This window comes from Paramormyrops kingsleyae, chromosome 4 (assembly GCF_048594095.1).
Source record: "Paramormyrops kingsleyae isolate MSU_618 chromosome 4, PKINGS_0.4, whole genome shotgun sequence".
NCBI lineage: Eukaryota > Metazoa > Chordata > Actinopteri > Osteoglossiformes > Mormyridae > Paramormyrops > Paramormyrops kingsleyae.
The window spans coordinates 22,733,127-22,753,405 of NC_132800.1; the positions used below are offsets into that span (position 1 = coordinate 22,733,127).

At 46.5% G+C, this 20,279-nt stretch overlaps 1 long non-coding RNA gene across 1 annotated transcript in view; it reads left to right on the forward strand.

Annotated features, from left to right (window-relative positions):
* Positions 1–15,367, forward strand: part of LOC140588782 (uncharacterized) — a 46,795-nt gene extending 31,428 nt beyond the window's left edge. The window contains exons 2-3 of the long non-coding RNA XR_011989990.1: positions 6,075–6,221; positions 11,197–15,367. This is a non-coding gene — a long non-coding RNA (uncharacterized lncRNA). The remainder of the gene's footprint in view (positions 1–6,074; positions 6,222–11,196) is intronic.
* The last annotated feature ends 4,912 nt before the right edge of the window (positions 15,368–20,279 follow it).

Genomic DNA, 20,279 nt, shown 5'->3' on the forward strand with positions numbered 1-20,279 from the left:
CAATAAGCAAATCAGTAAAACTAATTACTATTATCTTTATATTGCCATATTATTATCCAAAAATATTGTGAACCCTTAACGAACTTTCAGGAACATGAAGTTAGTTAGGAAGGCAGGACAGGTCTTCATGAAAGCTGGATTCGCTATAATGACAAAGCTCTTTGCTGCACCTCCTTCACAAACTGTAAAACTAAGTTCGAAATATGCAGTTGACGACAAAGCCTGTAATTTGCAGAAACTATTTACGGATTTGAAGGCGATCCTGTGGGCTCCTATGATAAACACTTTTCCCCCCACAGCTTACCGCATGATGTAAAAAACAAAACGATTTTGGTGACACGAAATCTAAGTGTTTGTGTTCTGGGCCTTGGACGCTGAAAGTGACCCTTTGGCCCCACAAACCTGCGTATGCGGTCCAGACGGAGGATTTCAGCAGAACCCAGTGTTACTGACACAGAATTATTAATGGAAAATAACCACAAAAAAAAAAAATAACATCGATTAATAAAATTAATTTGGCACCCACCATTATATTATTTTATGTATCATTTTACAGGGCCCCTGTACAGTGCTGGGACCCCTGCATCTGTCAAAGTGTCCCCGACCCGCCAATTCCCCTCTTACAGGTATTACATAGAACCACACTTTCATTATTTTAAAAAATATTTAGAGGTCTGATTCACCCTGTGGATGCCAGTTGACTGTCTTTTAACATGAACTGTACTGTTGTCGTGCATAAAATTTATAGAGAATTTTTTTTTTAATCTATAATTGTTTTTCTGCTTAACGCGTGGCTTGCAGATGCATTTTTACTCTCAGCAATATAATCTTTGGAATTGAGAATTTATCACAGTTTTCTCCTATGCAAAAAGATTTCCACTCATGACATGGTTAAGTTAAAATTGATCGTGTGCCCACTGTCTGTAGAAAAGTCCAGATTGGGGCGTGTGTTTCAGATAGCGGCCTGACTTAACTGGCAGATGCTGTTTTTTCCTGTTCCCTGTCGAGCATGTTGTGGGGCTTCTTGAAAGTTGAGTTGCAAGCACGAAAATAGGAGTCTGTACATAAACACAAAAGCACTATGTTTTGCAAGACAGTAATATATGGTAATAGAAGGCAAATTACATGTCCGTATAGTGATAATTACTAATATACTAATAATAAGTACTGTACAATATATATAGATATGATGCAATTTTGGCAAGATTCAAATATATATGTGGAAAGTTGATCTTGAGCAAAACACAAACAGAAGGTTCAGCTACTGATGCAAAATATTTTTGTTCGGTTTATGAAGTTTAAAATTGGTGACACAGTCTGGTTCAGTCCCCAGAATATTGCTGGTTTAATTCCCGGAATTAGGACTGCTGTTGAACCCAATATAACTCTTCTGAAATGCTTCTGTGGTGAACCCCAGTGCTCCAATTGGTTAAGTCACTTTTAATAAATCTGGTTAGCAAATGGAATGTTTTCCATGTCACGTCTGTCTTGTGTTGGTTTATAGGTAAAGAACACAAACAGCAGCTCCACACATACATCCACACATCTGCTAGCAAGGACTTACACCCCAGGTTCTCCAGTTACCTCTGGAGCAGACAGCTAGTGCCAACTAGATCGCTGTGGCTCGCAGACCACCGCACTCGTCGCAAGCCCCAAAACACACTTCCTGTCGTTTCCGAAATAAATCCCGGGGTTACAGCAAGTGCTGCCTGTAACTGACTACAGATGTGCAACCTAAATGTTGGAAAGTCCCAGTATCTAACCAAAAGCGATGTGGATCACGAGGCTGGTGGGCCTCATTTCAGCAGCTTTGGAATGACATTACAATTAGACGGCATCAGCCCATGTGACAGCATGGGGTACTGGCTGTGATTTAAAGTGCTTTCAGTGTTCGCCGAGATTTCAAAAGGTGGAAGGCGGTCTAAACGGTGTCCTGGTTAAAGGGGCACATGCCAGAGTAAATCAAAACACATGCTCTCCACCAGAACTAGGGAGAGAAGGTTCTCGTGGGCTTCTGGTCATGTGACGGCGGCTCTCGTTACATTCCCCGAGGTTTAATAAATGTCACTTGATTAATTATAATCACTTCTGTTGGCAACTGTGAATTCTTTATCATTTCAATTGAGTTTTAAATCTGAAATGAGATATTACAGCCTGCAATAAGTATCTCTAGGATTTCTATACAGAACGTACAGTATGGCTTATTTCACACGGGAATCGGTGGGGCTTCCGGGTGGAAAAGTTTGACAAGTTGATATCATATGGATGCTCTTAAGATCAAGCAATTATATATTCCAATTTTATATTTCAAGTTCAGTTTGCAAAATCAAAGAGACTGACAGAGTGGGGCAGAGATTTAAACAGGCCGTGTCGTTTGAATAATTACCGTCGGTCTCATTCCCGAATGGCCACGCGGTGATTCTGAACTGCCATCGCTCCCCTTTCTTGTCATGGTGGCGCTTATTGCTCTGGATGGAAGATTAGGGACTAATGTGAAGATTGAAAATCCCTGAAGGCTCACTCCGATGTACTGCATGACTTAACATATTATGCAATAAGGAACACAACACCTAATGCTCACACAGTGGTATTGTGAAGACGGGGTTGGATTCGATGTTTTAATTTTTAATCCAGTATTAGTCAAAAGGGAGACACTAGGGCAGCGCTATTCAAATCACGGTCCTCATGAGCCAGACACTGCTGATGTTCCAGCCTTCCTTTAGCTGTGCGCCGGGGGAGAAGCCTCTGGCCAATCAGAATCAGCGATTACTAAATGAACCGAAAACAAGGCCTGGATTTGGAATGAACTAGAATGAGAGCAACGTTCCTATCAGGCTGTTTTTTTTTCCCTCTGTGGTGTAGCGGGAACCTCTTCATGAGGTCGTCCTCTCCAGTATGAAGTGGTGACATCAGCCGTTTCCTTACTTGGGATTGGCGACTCTGCATCAGGCGCCCAATCATATCGCGGCTGGCGCTGAATGGAACCATTGTCTGCTGTATCTTTTCTCCCTCTCCACTCATTGCGCTGACACAATGCAACCGGACAGCAAAATTATTGGCTTCCAGCGGCTCTTCTTTCTCTCAATGGGAGCATGAAAAGAACTCAGCAGTCAAAAGTCCAAAGTTGCCCTCATACTTCACTGACAATGTATAACAACAAAAAGAATAATAATATTACCCTTTAAAATTCAGCTATCTTGCATAATGGCTTATGCAGTGCAGGGTCGTGGTGTCAGACTGGAGTCTGTCCCTGGAAGCGGAGGCCACAAGGCAGGGATGCTGGTCCCTCACAACGCACACACTCTCTGGGCAATTTAGAGACATCAGTTCAACTATGAACATGTTTCGGGACTGTGGGGGAAAAAAGGCGTCCCTGGGGGAGACATCAGGAGGACACATAGTGGGGGTGGCATTCGAACCAGCGACCTGTTGGCATGAGCCGTAACAGCTCCTCACTTCCCTTTTACATTAAAAACAATTTTGGGTGATTAAACAATGCAAACCTCTGTAGTTGCCCCTTTCTGTGTCAGGGCTATAGGGTCTGTCGTTCTACTCCGTTTGTGTATCGGTCTCTTAGTCACAGTTTCACATAATGAAGGTTGTCCCTGTATTACCTGGCAGGCCGACGACGGCTGACAGACATGGGTATAAGCATCTGTGGTTCACAAGGACACATAACGCACCTGGTGACAGATAACACCCAGATGTTTCCTCCACTACCCATGATGCCCCACCTTTTGCAGTGTGACCCGCTGTGGAATCAGCTGCCCACACGAGGCACCAGGGAGCCAGTTACACCAAAGGACACCCATCCACCTGGAACTCTACCTGCTATGACCCTCTCCCACCTGTGATGGTGACGTGAGACCCGTCCACTGCAGGCAGCAGATTTAATTCCACCTGGAAGTCTACCTGACATGACCCTCTCCCACCTGTGATGGTGACGTGAGACCCGTCCACTGCAGGCAGCAGATTTAATGACTCTTTGAAAGCTTTCTCATGATGTCTGCGTCCCCTCTAAACATGTCTCTAAAAATGAGAACCAGCTTTAAGGAAGTTCCTACAAGTCAAAATTCTGAACAGACAACAAATGTATGAGATCCCCTGTAGACTGGATGGTTGTTTTCCTGTTACTGTGTAGCGTGACATCATTTTTGTAGTTTGATGGGCATGTCCGAAGGTGCGGTCTTGCTCTGTCGTTTGGGGAGGGGCTCTTTTTCAAACCCCCACAAAGGGCTTGAGGTTCTGTCCCTTTGTCATCATCGCTGGTCTTTTGTTGGTTTGTGTTCATTGCCATTTAAAGACAGTCAGCTCCCCTGACCTAAGATACAAAGGCAGATACAGTTTCAGTTTCCCAGCAGAGGGAACGCAAACGATCATCAGTTCTTCCTTGACCTATGACTTTATGGTGAAGCGCTGCTCCAGCTGTGGGCTGTCGTACTTCCACGTGTGTCGGCCCACCGAGCATCGAGCTGTCATTTGAGACTGAAAGCAGGGGGGGCTTTAATGTACAGGCTCTCTGGCCTGAAGCCCAGGGGCCCCGTGCTAAAAACAGGCCCCCCAGTCAACTTCTACAACTTTTACTGTCGCTAACCCCCCGACCCCCAGTCAAACACTTTTATCTTCGCCACCCCCCCCCCGGCCCCTAACTACACCATCGTAGGAAATAGTGGTGGGGGCTCTGACAACTGAAATAGCCCAGGGGCTTCTGCTAAAAACAGGCCCCCCAGTCAACTTCTACAACTTTTATTGTCATCAACCCCAACCCCCCAACCCCCCAACCCCGGCCCCTAACTACACCATCATAGAAAGTACTTAAAGAGCCTCTTACCATGTTGATGTACCTCTCTGACTGAGATACTTACATCAATACATAATATAATAAAATAGTTAATTTTTTTTTCCCCACTATGTTGCGGCAATTGGGTTTATCGGTTCCTTAGAGCTGAATCTTTATTTCTTGCGATCTTTGATATTTTTTTTTGTTTCAGGCTTCTGAATGACTTCCTGCCTATTTCCCGGTCATTTCTAACTTGTAAGTCCTTCTTTTTAGCGACCAACACGCAGTGCCAGTGAAAGGTCTGAATAGACCTATTTGAAACCATAATTATCTTTAAAACAGTGGTTCTCAACCATTTTTATTGGGTCATGGATTGTGCGGTTAAAATAATATTATATATACAGTATATATATATATAAAATTCTTTTGTAATATCGGACTTTTGTGGTCGGAATAATGCTCAATGTCGTGCCGGCAGTCGTTTTCTTTGTTTGACTGTCAACACACCCCTCCCCAATTTTTGATGAAACAAATAAACAAACAAACAAAGAAAAACACAAAAACTTATTGACCAGTGAATAATGTGGCTCCTTCCAAATCCATTTACTACTGCTATTTAGTACCATCGCTTTAAAATGATTATCAGGAGTGGATGTTGGGTTTGTGGACCATGGAGTCAAAATTTGAAATATACTGTGTGGGTCTAGCTGGCGTTTGTTTGTAAGACACAGGGAGGGGCGAGTGAATGAGGTCAGCCTGTGGGGCTCTCGCAGTCAGGGTCTGCTCCGCTGGTGACAGAGGTGCTGATCTCCATCACAAGCAGCGTGTCTGTGGCAGCATACTTCGGAGGTCATCCCATCAGGAGCTAGGCCCACAACAAGATAACGACCGAAACCCCTCCTCAAAATCATACAAGAAGGAACTGACAAAGACGGAGAGTGAAGGGTAAAACAAGTACTCAGCATGCCCAGTCTTCCCAGTCTCCCCATTTCAGGCCTGTGGGACAGTGTTTTCCAACCCGGTCCTTGGGGCTGCCCAGATGGTCTGTGTTTTTGCTCCCTCCCAGCCCACTACCAAATAGTCCACATTTTTGCTCCCTCCAAGCTCCCTACCAAATAGTCCACAGTTTTGCTCCCTCCTAGCTCCCTACCAAATAGTCCACATTTTTGCTCCCTCCTAGCTCCCTACCTAATAGTCCACATTTTTGCTCCCTCCAAGCTCCCTACCAAATAGTCCACATTTTTGCTCCCTCCTAGCTCCCTACCTAATAGTCCACATTTTTGCTCCCGCACAGGTTCAGCTTTCTACTGGGAGGAAGTGATAATGGGTGTCCCCAAGGACCAGTTTGAGAAACACTGGTCTGGTCTATGGGATGAACTGGACAAAAGAGTTAAAGCCAAGAAACCTAAAAGCACCCTGCATCTCTGGGAACAGAAGATGTGTAAGTAGTTCATGAAGCTTTTATCAACAGTGGCTATTTTGAGAAATCCACTTTACAGTTTTCTTGGGTTCTGCTATGCTACCCTCTTATGTTTTGTTTTGAATATTCTAATATGTTATTTAAATTCTCAAATAATAACTGAAAAAATACATTCTTTATTCCAGTTACACTTCATTGGGTCATGTCCTATTGCATTTATGTTTGTGGTCTATAGTGAATGGTATACGCTGATGGAGAGATGCCTGAAACTGGGCTTTGTAGGTCGTGTATCGCTTATTGTAACAGTTGCAGGACAATGTAATACAGCACTGTATTACATATAGGATGGACAGCTACAACATCCAGATACGCCCAAACTGACTTGTGTCCAATGGTCCTGCTCCCAAATGCGAATACAAGCTGATGCAAGGCTGAATTTCGTAAAATATTAGGAAGTACCCTTGTTTCCAGAAAGTGTATTTTTGGCAGATACTGTATCTGGATATAACTGAGAGAAGACTACCCAATCAGTACATCACTAAAAGATAACAATCCAATCAGGATATCACTGAGTGGAAACAAGCCAATGAGGATATCATTAAGAGGAGACTAACCAATCAGCATATCATTAATACCATGAATTGAGCAAAAATTCCCTCCCTGTTCCAATGTAGTTACACTCATTCATAATTTCTTCACTGTGATCTGTATTAAACTTGCTCCGTAATGCTCTACCAGTTTGTCCCTTGTTTGCCAAACATTTTGGTATCTTTGTCTGTGAGACCTTGCACATGCAGAGCTGGATTAAAGGCTGAGGTCTGAGGGTCACATGGCTTCTGCCAGTAAGTCGTGGGAATGGCATTCACAGCATCCCTGCTAGGAACATCTAACCATTATCTTGAGTCACATTCCAGGCGATAAGTCAGGTTTCACTCACATGACAACAAACACTGAGGGAATATTCGCCCCGGTGACAAACTCCTGTTTCTGGTCTCTGGTTGACAGGCTTACAGGTATAGCATCAAATATCGGTAACAAATTCAGAATATGAAATAAAAGTAAAAAAAAAATGAAAGTTAAAATGCTGTTGCCTTTTTTTAACAGGGGCAGTAAGAGCCAAGCTAAATTAGCACTCTGCTCTAGCTTGTGATTCGGTTGAAGCTTCTGGGGAGTGATGGTTCCACTGGCTTGCAGTTTGTGGTCACTGGTGATCCCAAGGTGTTTTTCATGATTAGTCTCTGGAATACTTCAGTCCTCTTTGACAGTGGGCATGTGCGACATGCTAAGGAGATTCAGGATCCATGTCTTTATGGCCTATTAGTGACCTGACCCCTGCCTGGTGGAGGTGCTCACTTTCCCAGCGTGATCCCCTGACCTCTGTCGCCCCCAGGCTCAGATCCATGCCCTCCGCTATACAGAGATGGGCTGGTTCATATCACTTCATGGTGCGAAACCCTAAAAACCAGACAACCTAGCATCACCGCTAACAGGCTAAGAGCTGTTACACTGCATCTGCTATGCAGATGCTTTTGCCGCGAGAAAGCAGAGCCAGCCAGTCTCCGGAGCAATGTGGGGGTTTGGGCCTTGCTCAAAGGCCCAATGGTGACATCGCTCCATCGACCATGGTATTTGGGCTGGCACATGTCCGATCACAGAGTGTTAAACGGCTGAGCCAAACACAACCTGTGAGTTATATGTAAGATGCATGGGGAAAGGTGTGTGTGGGGGGGTGAGGTTTCCACCCCCAGGGGGTTTTATTGGCTGGTTTTGATTATTCGGGGGGGGGTTTACAACCCCCCATCCGCTCCGTAATTTACACCCATCTGCGTGGGGGAATCACAGGGTCATTACTCTGGAAGAGAAACATATCCAAGAATTACTATAAATTTAAATTGTAGAATCTCACCATACAAATACTGTTTTGTTAACGCGCTGGTCAGCATTAATCTGCCCTTATCGATCACGTTTTGTGCTGACGTCAATGTTGTGTACAGATGTAGGCTTGCACAGCTCTATTACTACAACCACAGGAATGCCTGGCTGTCGGCTATTGACTCTGAGGCCACAAACTTTTGTTCTGCTGACTCCACCTGAAACCTCATTCGGTATCATTTTTCACTCAAACCTGTGCTTTAATAGTCATGTTGGCCCCACACCCAAGACCTGCTTCTTACAGCTTCGAGTGCAAAGACAAAAGTGATTGTCCAGCTCATGGCAGTTTTACTTACACGAAAATGTTCTGAGGGCAGAAAAAAAAAAAGATTGGTTCAGAAAGATAACCAATCAGATTGTAGAGGAGGTGGGTCTAAGCAACTACAGGAGACGGGACCAACAAATCAGATGTAGCTACTTCAACCCACCTCGTCTACAATCTGATTGGTTTTCTCACTGAACCAATCATTTTTTGTTCTGCCCTCAGAAGTAAAACTCCCTTGAGCGATTATCCGCAGCCCTGAAATCGAATACTAAATTAAAAGGTATGGCAGGTTAGACTATTGCAATGTCCTTCATAAGACGTGCAGCAAGACGCCAGCACAGCATGGCAACAAATCCCAGGAAGGTGGGATTTGAACCCACAACCCTGGATGCTTGAGTAACTGTGCCACGCCTAGAATTATATATTTTGCGCTAAATTTAAACAACAAGTCTAAAAATTAGTCTGAAAGTGGCTGTGACACATCCGCCCATTAAGCAGTGTGAGCGACACATTATGAACCACACCGTACATTTAGGAACTGGGTTCGTAACCACGGAAGAGCAGCCGCCGTTGTCCTCTGTCTGCAACTTCCCTTCTGAATGGAAATGGGACAGCCTGACTCTGCTCTTCAGAAGGCGCCGTGCCAGTTCTGTGGAAATTGTGGGAGGCAGAAATGGAAATATTACTGCCCCCAACCCCCGCGGCCGGAATTCAGATTTTGGGTTAGGGATTCACGCTTTACTTCCCTTCAAAGGCTTTGACACGTTTTCTATTCTCACATTAACAAGCAGCGCTGCATGTGTGGGCCATGGATGGACCGTCCTCCGGTCTCCCACGGAAGTGTCTGACACATACACAGATGGGGGGCCATGAGTTTTAAGGGGAGGGGGGGCACGTCTGCTATTATAGCACAAGGCGAGAGGATGAAGAAGTATTATAAATAATCCCCAGCTTCAATAATTAATGGTGCTGCTTTTTTTTGAGTGTTTCCCAAGGATCTAGGATAGTACTCCTCTAGTCCCGTAAATACAGCAGCTTCATTAATAGGAGGAGTTGGGGGCCGGGGGTGGTGTTGGGGGGGGGGGGCATCTTCTCTGACTTGATTATCAAGGACCCAGAGAAATATAACAAATGACAAGTCCCAAAAAGTGTCTTACCTAAGGTTCTTAGCGTTTCATCTCTAGATCTTCAGTTTCAAAGCTTTTAAAAGTCAATCGGCTAAAAAATATAATTGTTTCTTTAGCGTAGAAGATGCAATTATTTATGATTATGTTGTTTTGAATCAGAAGTGTTTTAATCTGGATGTAATACAGTATTTATCTTTTCAAAAAGTTTATTAATAAAGAAGCATATTATTTGTGCAATAGACATCCTTCAAGTCTGGTACCCTGAGGCCATGACATCCTTAAATAATCACCCAGAGTCACCTGGGAATGGTAAGGAATCAGAAGTTCATGTCTTTGAATTGCAGGAGGAAACCCAGACAAGCCAGTGAGGAGATGCAAACCTCACTCATACCCCCAGCCCTGGAGGAGTGAGGCGACAGTGCTGCCCACCCAGCCTCCTTGCTCCCCCTATATGCTAATAAAGATACCAGCTAAATGTCCCCTTAGGACCTGCTGAGGTGATCCACCTGTTAAATGTCCCCTTAGGACCTGCTGAGGTGATCCACCCGCTAAATGTCCCCTTAGGACATGCTGAGGTGATCCACCCGCTAAATGTCCCCTAAGGACCTGCTGAGGTGATCCACCCGCTAAATGTCCCCTTAGGACATGCTGAGGTGATCCACCCGCTAAATGTCCCCTTGGGACATGCTGAGGTGATCCACCCGCTAAATGTCCCCTTAGGACCTGCTGAGGTGATCCACCCGCTAAATGTCCCCTTAGGACCTGCTGCATTGATCCACCCGCTAAATGTCCCCTTTGGACCTGCTGAGGTGATCCACCCGCTAAATGTCCTCTTAGGACCTGCTGAATTGATCCACCCGCTAAATGTCCCCTTAGGACCTGCTGAGGTGATCCACCCGCTAAATGTCCCCTTAGGACCTGCTGAGGTGATCCACCCGCTAAATGTCCCCTTAGGACCTGCTGAGGTGATCCACACGCTAAATGTCCCCTTTGGACCTGCTGAGGTGATCCACCCGCTAAATGTCCCCTTAGGACCTGCTGAGGTGATCCACCCGCTAAATGTCCCCTTAGGACCTGCTGAGGTGATCCACCCGCTAAATGTCCCCTTAGGACCTGCTGAGGTGATCCACCCGCTAAATGTCCCCTTTGGACCTGCTGAGGTGATCCACCCGCTAAATGTCCTCTTAGGACATGCTGAAGTCATCTACCAACTAAATGTCCCCTTAGGACATGCTGAAGTCATCTACCAACTAAATGCCCCCTTAGGACCTGCTGAGATGATCCACCCGCTAAATGCCCCCTTAGGACCTGCTGAATTGATCCACCCACTAAATGCCCCAGGTTCCCTCCAGGTACTCCGGTTTCCCCCCACAGTCCAAAAACATGCTGAGGCTAATTGGAGTTACTAAATTGCCCATAGGTGTGCATGTGTGAGTGAATGGCACAAGCGTGCCCTGCAATGGGCTGGATGGATGGATGGATGGGCTAAATGTCCCCTTAGGACCTGCTGAGGTGATCCACCTACCAATTGGTCACTGAGGACCAGCTGAGGTGTTCCACCTGTTAAATGTCCACTTAGGATCAGAAATGGTGATCCACTTGCAAAATGTCCACCAACTAAATGTCTACTTAGGACCAGCTGAGGTGATCCATTCGTTAAATGTTCACTTAGGACCTGCTGTAGCTGCCGCCCCCCCCTACAGTGACCGCAAAGACTTCTGTGAGCATTCTCCGGTTTCTCGTGTCGCCAAACCCTCACTGGCGGTGAGTGCGTCTGAGCAAACACTTTTGTGTGGAGGCGGAACATTCCGGAGCGGTAAGCTAACCTTCCGCCGGGCTCCCCTCCCCTCAAATCAAAGGCATGTGTGTAAACCTTGTGCCAGATGCAGATGGGGAGTGGGAAGGGAGGCTGCCTAAGCACATGTCCTCCCCCAGCCCACACACACACACACACACGCACACACGTCCAGTATTATAGTCCTGCTGATTCTGGAGAAGTCTGCTGCCTGTAAATGTGGAATGAGAAGCCCAGGTCCCAGGGGGTTAGAGTAAGGAGGCCCAGGTCCCAGAGGGTTAGAGTTAGGAGGCCCAGGTCCCAGGAAGTTAGGAGGTGCAGGTCCCAGAGGGTTGGGGTTAGGAGGCGCAGGTCCCATAGGGTTATGGTTAGGAGGCCCAGGTCCCAGTGGGATAGGTTTAGGAGGCCCGGTCCCAGGGGGTTAGGGTTAGGAGGCGCAGGTCCCAGGAGGTTAGCTTTAGGAGGTGCAGGTCCCAGAGGGTTAGGGTTAGGAGGCCCAGGGGGTTAGGGTTAGGAGGCCCAGGGGCTTAGGGTTAGGAGGCCCAGGGGCTTAGGGTTAGGAGGCCCAGGTCCCAGGGGATTAAGGTTTGGAGGGCCAGGTCCCAGTGGGTTAGGTTTAGGTGGCCCTGGTCCCAGGGGGTCAGGAGGCCCAGATCCCAGGTAGTTATGGTTAGGAGGCCCTGGTCCCAGGGGGTTAGGGTTAGGAGGGCCAGGGGGTTAGGGTTAGGAGGCCCAGGTCCCAGGAGGTTAGGTTTAGGAGGCCCAGGTCCCAGTGGGTTAGGTTTAGGTGGCCCTGGTCCCAGGGGGTCAGGAGGCCCAGGTCCCAGGTAGTTATGGTTAGGAGGCCCTGGTCCCAGGGGGTTAGGGTTAGGAGGGCCAGGGGGTTAGGGTTTGGAGGCCCAGGTCCCAGGAGGTTAGGTTTAGGAGGCCCAGGTCTCAGAGGGTTAGGGTTAGGTGGTCCAGGTCCCAGGGGGGTTAGGAGGCCCATGTCCCAGAGGTTTAGGGTTAGGAGGCTCAGGTCCCAGAGGGTTAGGTTTAGGTGGCCCTGGTCCCAGGGGGTCAGGAGGCCCAGGTTCCAGGTAGTTATGGTTAGGAGGCCCTGGTCCCAGGGGGTTAGGGTTAGGAGGCCCAGGTCCCAGGAGGTTAGGTTTAGGAGGCCCAGGTCCCAGGGGGTTAGGAGGCCCAGGTCCCAGAGGGTTAGGGTTTGGAGGCCCAAGTCCCAGGGGGTTAGGGTTAGGAGGCCCAGGTCCCAGATGGTTAGGGTTAGGAGGCCCAAGTCCCAGGCTTTATGGTTAGGAGGCCCAAGTCCCAGGGGGTTAGGGTTAGGTGGTCCAGGTCCCAGGGGGTTTAGGAGGCCCAGGTCCCAGGGGGTTAGGGTTAGGAGGCCCAGGTCCCAGAGGGTTAGGGTTAGGAGGCCAGGTCCCAGGAGGTTTGGGTTAGGAGGCCCAAGTCCCAGGTGGTTAGAGTTAGGAGGTCCAGGTCCCAGGGGGGTTAGGAGGTCCAGGTCCCACAGGGTTAGGGTTAGAAGGCCTAGATTCCAGGGGGGTTATGGTTAGGAGGTGCAGGTCCCACAGGGTTAGGGTTAGGAGGCGCAGGTCCCAGATGGTTAGGGTTAGGAGGCGCAGGTCCCAGAAGGTTAGGGTTAGGAGGCCCAGGTCCCAGGGGGTTATAGTTAGGAGGCCATATTGATATCACCAGCGGGTAATGTGTAGGGCAATTTGCTGTCTAATTGGTTGCATCTGTCAGGATTTAAAAGACAATTAAGGTGCAGAACTTTTTACCAAATAGGAGCAGCAACATAGGGGTTTGGTCTCTTAATTTATGTCAAGCTTTAAAACCAACATAAAACTCCTTTTGTAGGTTTAGGTGGGTGCTTAAAACAAATGGAAAAAAATGAGGAATAATTATTATGGGAATGACAAAAAAGGCTGTATGGGTGAGCAGGCAGGCAGGAATGAAGCCCACTAAGTGTTTTATAGACTGAAGAGCTGTACCAAACAGACCTGTGGGTGCGGGGGTTTTGGTTTTACACTTTCTCTGGGTTTATTTGTGCTTGTGCTGACTGAAGGCAAAGCAGTAATGCCACCTGTTTTGGGGTGAGGCATAAAACTTTGGGGCAGCTGACAGCTCAGTGGGGAGTGGGGAGGCATTTTCCTCTGGGAATGTTTAGCAACTGGCCCAACCCCACCTCCCTGCAACCAACCTGAATGGATCATCCCAATGTCAGCTTGTAACTGCATTGTTGTAGGCACATTGAACTGGATTATGGTAGAAGGATTCTAAAACAGATGTTGCCCTTATATGATAAAGTGTCATCCAAATTCCACTAACCTGGTTATGTGGCAATAAAAGGAATATCAAATGCCTCAGGCTTGGCTAACTCCTCACTCCATGTGTCTCTTTGCTGGCCTCTGCTACAGAAGACTGACTCAAACATGATGTGATCTAACTTTAATGAGCATTACACACTCAGCTGGCTCTGAGTTTGCATATTTACTTGCACATGTTCCATTTGGTGGCACAAAAACATGGAAGTAGGTGGATTAGGTCTTTAAATTGTCCATAGTGCGGAATTATGTATGTATCCAGTGCTGGTCAATGCATTAGGTGAGAGGGGGAGCCACCAAGGGTGCCGTCTTGTGAGGGGGAGCCTCCAAGGGTGCCGACTTCTGAGGGGGAGCCTCCAAGGGTGCCGACTTCTGAGGGGGAGCCTCCAAGGGTGCCGTCTTCTGAGGGGGAGCCGCCAACGGTGCCGTCTTCTGAGGGGGAGCCGCCAAGGGTGCCGTCTTCTGAGGGGCAGCCACCAAGGGTGCCGTCTTCTGAGGGGGAGCCGCCAAGGGTGCCGTCTTCTGAGGGGGAGCCACCAAGGGTGCAGTCTTCTGAGGGGGAGCCGCCAACGGTGCCGTCTTCTGAGGGGGAGCCGCCAAGGGTGCCGTCTTCTGAGGGGCAGCCACCAAGGGTGCCGTCTTCTGAGGGGGAGCCGCCAAGGGTGCCGTCTTCTGAGGGGGAGCCACCAAGGGTGCAGTCTTCTGAGGGGGAGCCAACTTAGCAAACCATCCCCCCCACCCAAAAAAAAGTAAAATTGGATGGTTCTTCCCTATCTGTGCTGCTTCTGATTGGCTCCAGGCCACATGCAGTGCGTAAACACCACTATGCATACTGCAGCTTTTAAGGGAAGTTAGAATTGTTACAATGTGGAATTGTCAGAAAACAGTGAATACTTCTGCGTTTACATTGTATCCACTTTTGGTCCATGGTAATATAAGTCTGGTAATGAGACAGAGCAGGCTCAAAGGCATCTCTATGGAAAAAAGGCAATGACATCAATCCGTCACAAATTCAATACAATATATTAATACAAAAACACACACACACACACACACACATACACACACATACACACACACACACACACACTCATACGGATAGAATCAAGGCGTAGTATGTCTCTAAGCATTTCCTTCACATACTCTTGGCTAAAGTTACGCTTTGGAGTGCAAGAACAGAAAACAGAACGGAAAAATAAAACAAGCAGAAAGAATGGTACTGTTCCGGAACATGGTTAGGTAACAACCAAAACAGTGGTCTTTCCATAACACAGTTAGGTAACACAACATTAATTGTGGTCTTCCACAGCACAGTTACGTAACACAGCTGGTTCTGTAAGTCTCAGCCTGGGTTCCACAGTACGATGGTTCAGTATCTGCATTTCCACAGTATCTTCCATTTGCACAAACCCATGTCAGTGGTAATAACAATGGAGTCCTAAGCAGCCGAAGGATGTAACTTTGTGTCTCTGTTACTACCTAATATCTATTGGTGTATGACTATCAAACCCACAATCCAGGCTTTGCAAAGCAAAACTCCTACTTAGGACAGGTTACACCTCAGATACATTTATAGAAACTCCCATGAAAAGAAAGGGCAGGTTGTGTGCAGATGAAAGTTTGCAACATATTTGTGTTTTGGCTAATTTCATCCATCCATCCATCATCTATACCGCTTTATCCATCTGGGTCGCAGGGAAGCTGGAGCCAATGGCTAATTTCATTCTGCAATAATAATAATTATTAATAATAATAATAATAATAAAAATAATGACACTGTATTATTCCGGTGGGGAAATTCTCTTTTTGCCTACCCCATCTTGTCCTCCATGACACACAGACTAATATGTAGGTGAGACCAAGCTTGTCAGCGAAGGGCAGCGACCGCTAGCAGAGGCCATGCAGCTCGGGGTTAAGCTTGGAGATAATTTGCAGAAGGATAACGCAGCATCCAGGATAATAGGGAAGGACTGGTGAAGGAACCCTGAGGTATTAGGGCTCTAGACTGTGGGAAGGCCACAGATATTTCCACAGATATTTCCTGGGGGTGCCAAGGGGTGCTATGACTACCATAGGGATACCTACAGCACCCCCAGCCCCTCACTGGCACCACCCCTGAGTTGGGTGTAAGGTAAAATAAGTTTAGATTTATGGGGAACTGCACAACTGGGAAGAGGTGGAACCTGCTCAAACCAGATCAGTTGGGCCAGTGCAGTGGTGGAGGCAACTGCTCAGAGCAGTTGAGGAAAATTTATAATTAGGCTGGGGGTGGCAATGAGCTCAACTGCTTATGCTTTACAGGGTGACATAAGCCTGTCCAGAGAAACACAGGGCACCAGCCAAGGCAGGTCCCGCATGGGATGCCAGAGCCCACTGCAGGGCACATACACATGGGCAGCTTAGAGACTCCAGTCCGTCCGACTGCATGTCGACTACAGGGGGGGGAATCTAGAGAACCCAGTAAACAAACACAGGGAGACCTACACACATGCGGGGCTGAGGTCCACTTCCCCAAACCTGCAGCCACCTCATTGGTCATTCTCAAGTTCCCTTTCACCATTGCTTGTGAAGAAGGTCCCAAGTCACTTAAACTCCGGCACTGAGTCAAAGCAGAAAACAACTCTTCACAGACCCGACTATCGATGCCTCAGGTCTGGAGGATCTGATCCTTTTTCCTCGTCATCAACTAGGTGTTGGAGGTCCAGGTTGGATGAGGCGGAAAACAAGAAACCATTATGTAACTAGCAGGGGTGTTGCTTCTGCCCCCCAAAAACCGAACCGCCTTCCAGCAGCAGCTGCGCCTTGATGTTCTAGCCCTGAAAATCACAAAAAGGAGTGCAGACCCTTGCCAGAGAACAACGCCCACTCTAAATAACTTAGTGCCAAGTATACAAATTGCGACATTCATAGAGGATTTGAATAGCACGCATTAGTGACCAAAGTGCCGTGCAGTATCTTGCAGTATCTGGCGGGGGCATGCGGTCATATGCCTCTTCCAAGTATACAAGACGCATGGCGGCTGCGTTAGCATATCGCCACAAACAACTGTGCAGAGGAGAAGAGTTGGCCCATTGTTGCGTAGATAAGACGGAATTTGCCAAGCTTTTCCTGAATTCTAGGTTCAACCACTAGGTGGAGTCTCCTCACCCTGGCCCAGGATTTATAAGGGAAGCTGAAGAGTCTGATTCCCCTATATACGTACCGTCCAGTCCTCCATTGTTTTTGAATAGGGACCATCGCCTCTGTTTGCTCTCTTCCATGCCACATCGAGGCTGCTAGTCAGCCACACCAACCCAACAACATCCAGTATCTTCAACACTTCTGGATGGATATCAACCCATTACAGAGTCCTCTGAAGTTTAAAACATCATCCCCATATACAAAATACCGAGGGGAACAGAGGAAGGTCAACTCTGATGACTACTTTATGATTTTGACTGATTCAGATAAACATTGGCCATAAATGAACAATTTCTTTGTGTCCGCTTTGTTGGTAATTAAAGACAGCAATGTTAGCCAAAGAGCAACAAGTGCTTTGGAAAAGACACAGGATTTGTTTTGTAGATGAGGGAAAAAATGTGGGTTCACAAATGTCAGCAAAACTAAATGTTCCTTCCATCTATCCATGCATTGGTCTTCCAACTGCTAATCAAATGCAGGATTGAGGAAGAATTTGAAGTCCATCCCAGGCGGAATGGGTCACAAGGCAGTGCCACACCCTGGGCACTAGTCCATCCCTGGGCTAACCCACACTCACTCAGAATCACAAACTGGGGGCTTTTAGAGGCACAGATCAGCCTATATGCATGTCGATAACACTTTACTTGAGGGGGCACAAATAATGTTACTTATGTATGAATTAACCACAAACTAAGTGTTAGTTACATATTGATCTCATGTTTATTCATGACATGAATTCATGACATGAATTCATGACATGAATTCATGAATCATGAAGCATCACCTATCTCAGACACTTTATTTGTTGCTGTCTTAATTCTGTGTGAGGAACTACTAAGGAACTATTGAAGGAACAATAGTGATACAATAATGAATAACACTAGTGATCTCATGTTTGTTCATCATTAATGAATGATGATGCTTCTTTTATCTCAAATAGCTACTATATTTCTTGATGAGTTGTACTTCAGCAGTAACTGAGTTACTCCTAAGTATTTGTGTCCCCTCAAGTAAAGTGCTACCCTGCACACCCTTAGAAGTTTGGAAGGAAACCGCCGTATGCAAAACCCAGGAAATCTGAGGAAAACACGGTAACTCCACACACAGAGCGCACAGTGGCAAAATAAACAAATGAGGTGGACGGACTTAATACTGCGCCACCGAGAAACTGTGAAGAGCATCCGGTCTTCCCGTGCAAACGGAGGGCCATCCAGTGCACCCAGGGAAAAATCCTCTTAATTACAAGCAGAACTCCCTGCTCCTTCAGGGGAGACCCCCTCCCTTTAAGCTGCGGGAGCAACCAAACATGTTTTTATTTTATTCTACCAAAAATTTTCTGTGATCAGACATCTGGGTTAAACCATCTTAAAAGATCGGGTAGATCAGTCTACCAGTTTACATATGATAATGTCCATTGCAATGAAAATGTATCTGTAAGAGGTCAGATCACATCCCACTACAGTGACAGCACCCACTGCTTTACATAAACGCCTCTGCTGAGCGATTAAATTATCTTTTTTTACTTTTGTGTGATTCCCATGACCAACCCACTCATAATTCCCCGCCTTGCGTGAGCTGGTGACTCTTTCTTTTCTCCTGCTTCTCTGCACCCCCCAGCCCCCCCCCCCCCCCCCCCCCCCCATACAGCTGTATACATAAGAAGGGCAAGGGGACCAGATCACAGTTTTACATTCAGAGTCGACACCAAAACGTCTCAGCTCAAAAGCCCCAAAGGCTGTATCAATTACCATTTAATGACAATTTAAGCCGTTTCTGAAAACGCCGTCGAGAACACATGCGGCCCTGCTACTCTGCGGTTTGGCTTCAAAGCTCACAACACAATGATACTCTCAAGATCCCCTTAAATGTTTTCCTTCTGCTCAAAGAATTAAACGTTTTAGTAAAAATAAAAGGGCAAAAGTTTAAAGGGGCGGTCCCCTGGCAACGTACTGCTCAGCCGTGAAAGTGTTGGCCCGACCTGTAAGTCAATATTCAAAGCAGGACAGAAAACAAAAGTCCAGCTTTAAGAGAGATGACGAGTAACGCCTTTGATGATTCCCAGTTATGCACGAAATTTTATTAATATGTTACTTTAGGGTGTCCTGAAATGTTTCGGGTGTGCAGCGCTACAACAAAGCCCCGTTATTAAAAATAATCAAAAGGCAGCCAGTTTGTCATGAATTGCCTTTGCTTACCCACCCACACAGAGCCATCCAAGTGAACCACTTGAGAGAAATCAGGAATTACAGCCACCCCAGATCATTCCTTGAAAATGTTTTTCTTCCTGTAGTATATTTTAGCAACTTACGTAAACTGAACACCAAGGATATGTTCTGCTTTATTAAGTAATAATTTATTAATAGTTTTGTAATTGCTTTTTAAACTGATTTGAGTATACATGTCTCTAATAAGTAACTCTAATAATAATACTGACCGTAAAATTTTTTTGTGGTTCTGCGTGTTAAGAAAAATGTGTCAGTCAACCTCCGTGTACCAGGAGGGTCAAAACCGGATGATCCGTCGGCTTTCGTATGTCAGGAGATCTCTGCTCAAAGATGGGCCTTTGTTTGGGTGTGTCTGAATCTGCTAGCAGCTCACTATGTGACTGAGATCGGGGGAAAGACATAAAAGTCTTGCGGCCGCAGATAACATCAGGAGCTGGACTTATGACCAAAAAGGTTGCTTTTCATGTCTCTGGGGGGCTGTACTGAGATACCCCTTCGAATAGTAAATACAGAACGCTAAGCAATAAAATTATACAGCTATTTTATTTAATATATATGCCCTCAAAGGTGGGAATCCTCCATAATCTTTTGTCCAGGTGTAGCGTCGTCTGTGCTTCTTCCTCCACGGTCCGCAGTCGTCTTCTTCCAGTCCGGCTTTGCTTATAGATGTTGTCTAAGTTGGAAATGCATGGTTATAACACGCCTCCATAATAAGGCCTTCAGCAGATCTGGAACCAGCCAGTCCCTCCACATCCCATCATGACTCTGGCTTCTTGTCAACCGTAGAGATTCTTCATATATATCTTACATAAAAATTTATGTGAGTCACCCTGAATAATCTAAACAAATTAAATATGTAAAACAACATTGTAATTTAAAGCCTCACTCCAACAAGGTCCTAAAAACATTACATTTTGGGTGAGGGAGGTGCTTTTTGAGAAAACAGTTTTATTCATGTCTCTCGCTGGCCAACATTTTTGGCATTCCTATGAGTTGACGGTGTTTCTGACATCTTTAGCAGGGCTGATCGCAGAGAAACCCCAGATGTCCCTTACAGACGTATTGCAGATGCGTTTATCGTACAACTTGAGCACAGATGAAGGGGAAAGACCTTGTTGCCTGGTCAATTTCGTTGTGTTAGTGGAGTCGCACTTGCACGATGATAAAAGAATACTTGCTCCTTAGTCAGAGCCCGCCAGTACGTAAGTCTAAACACTTCATTGCCACC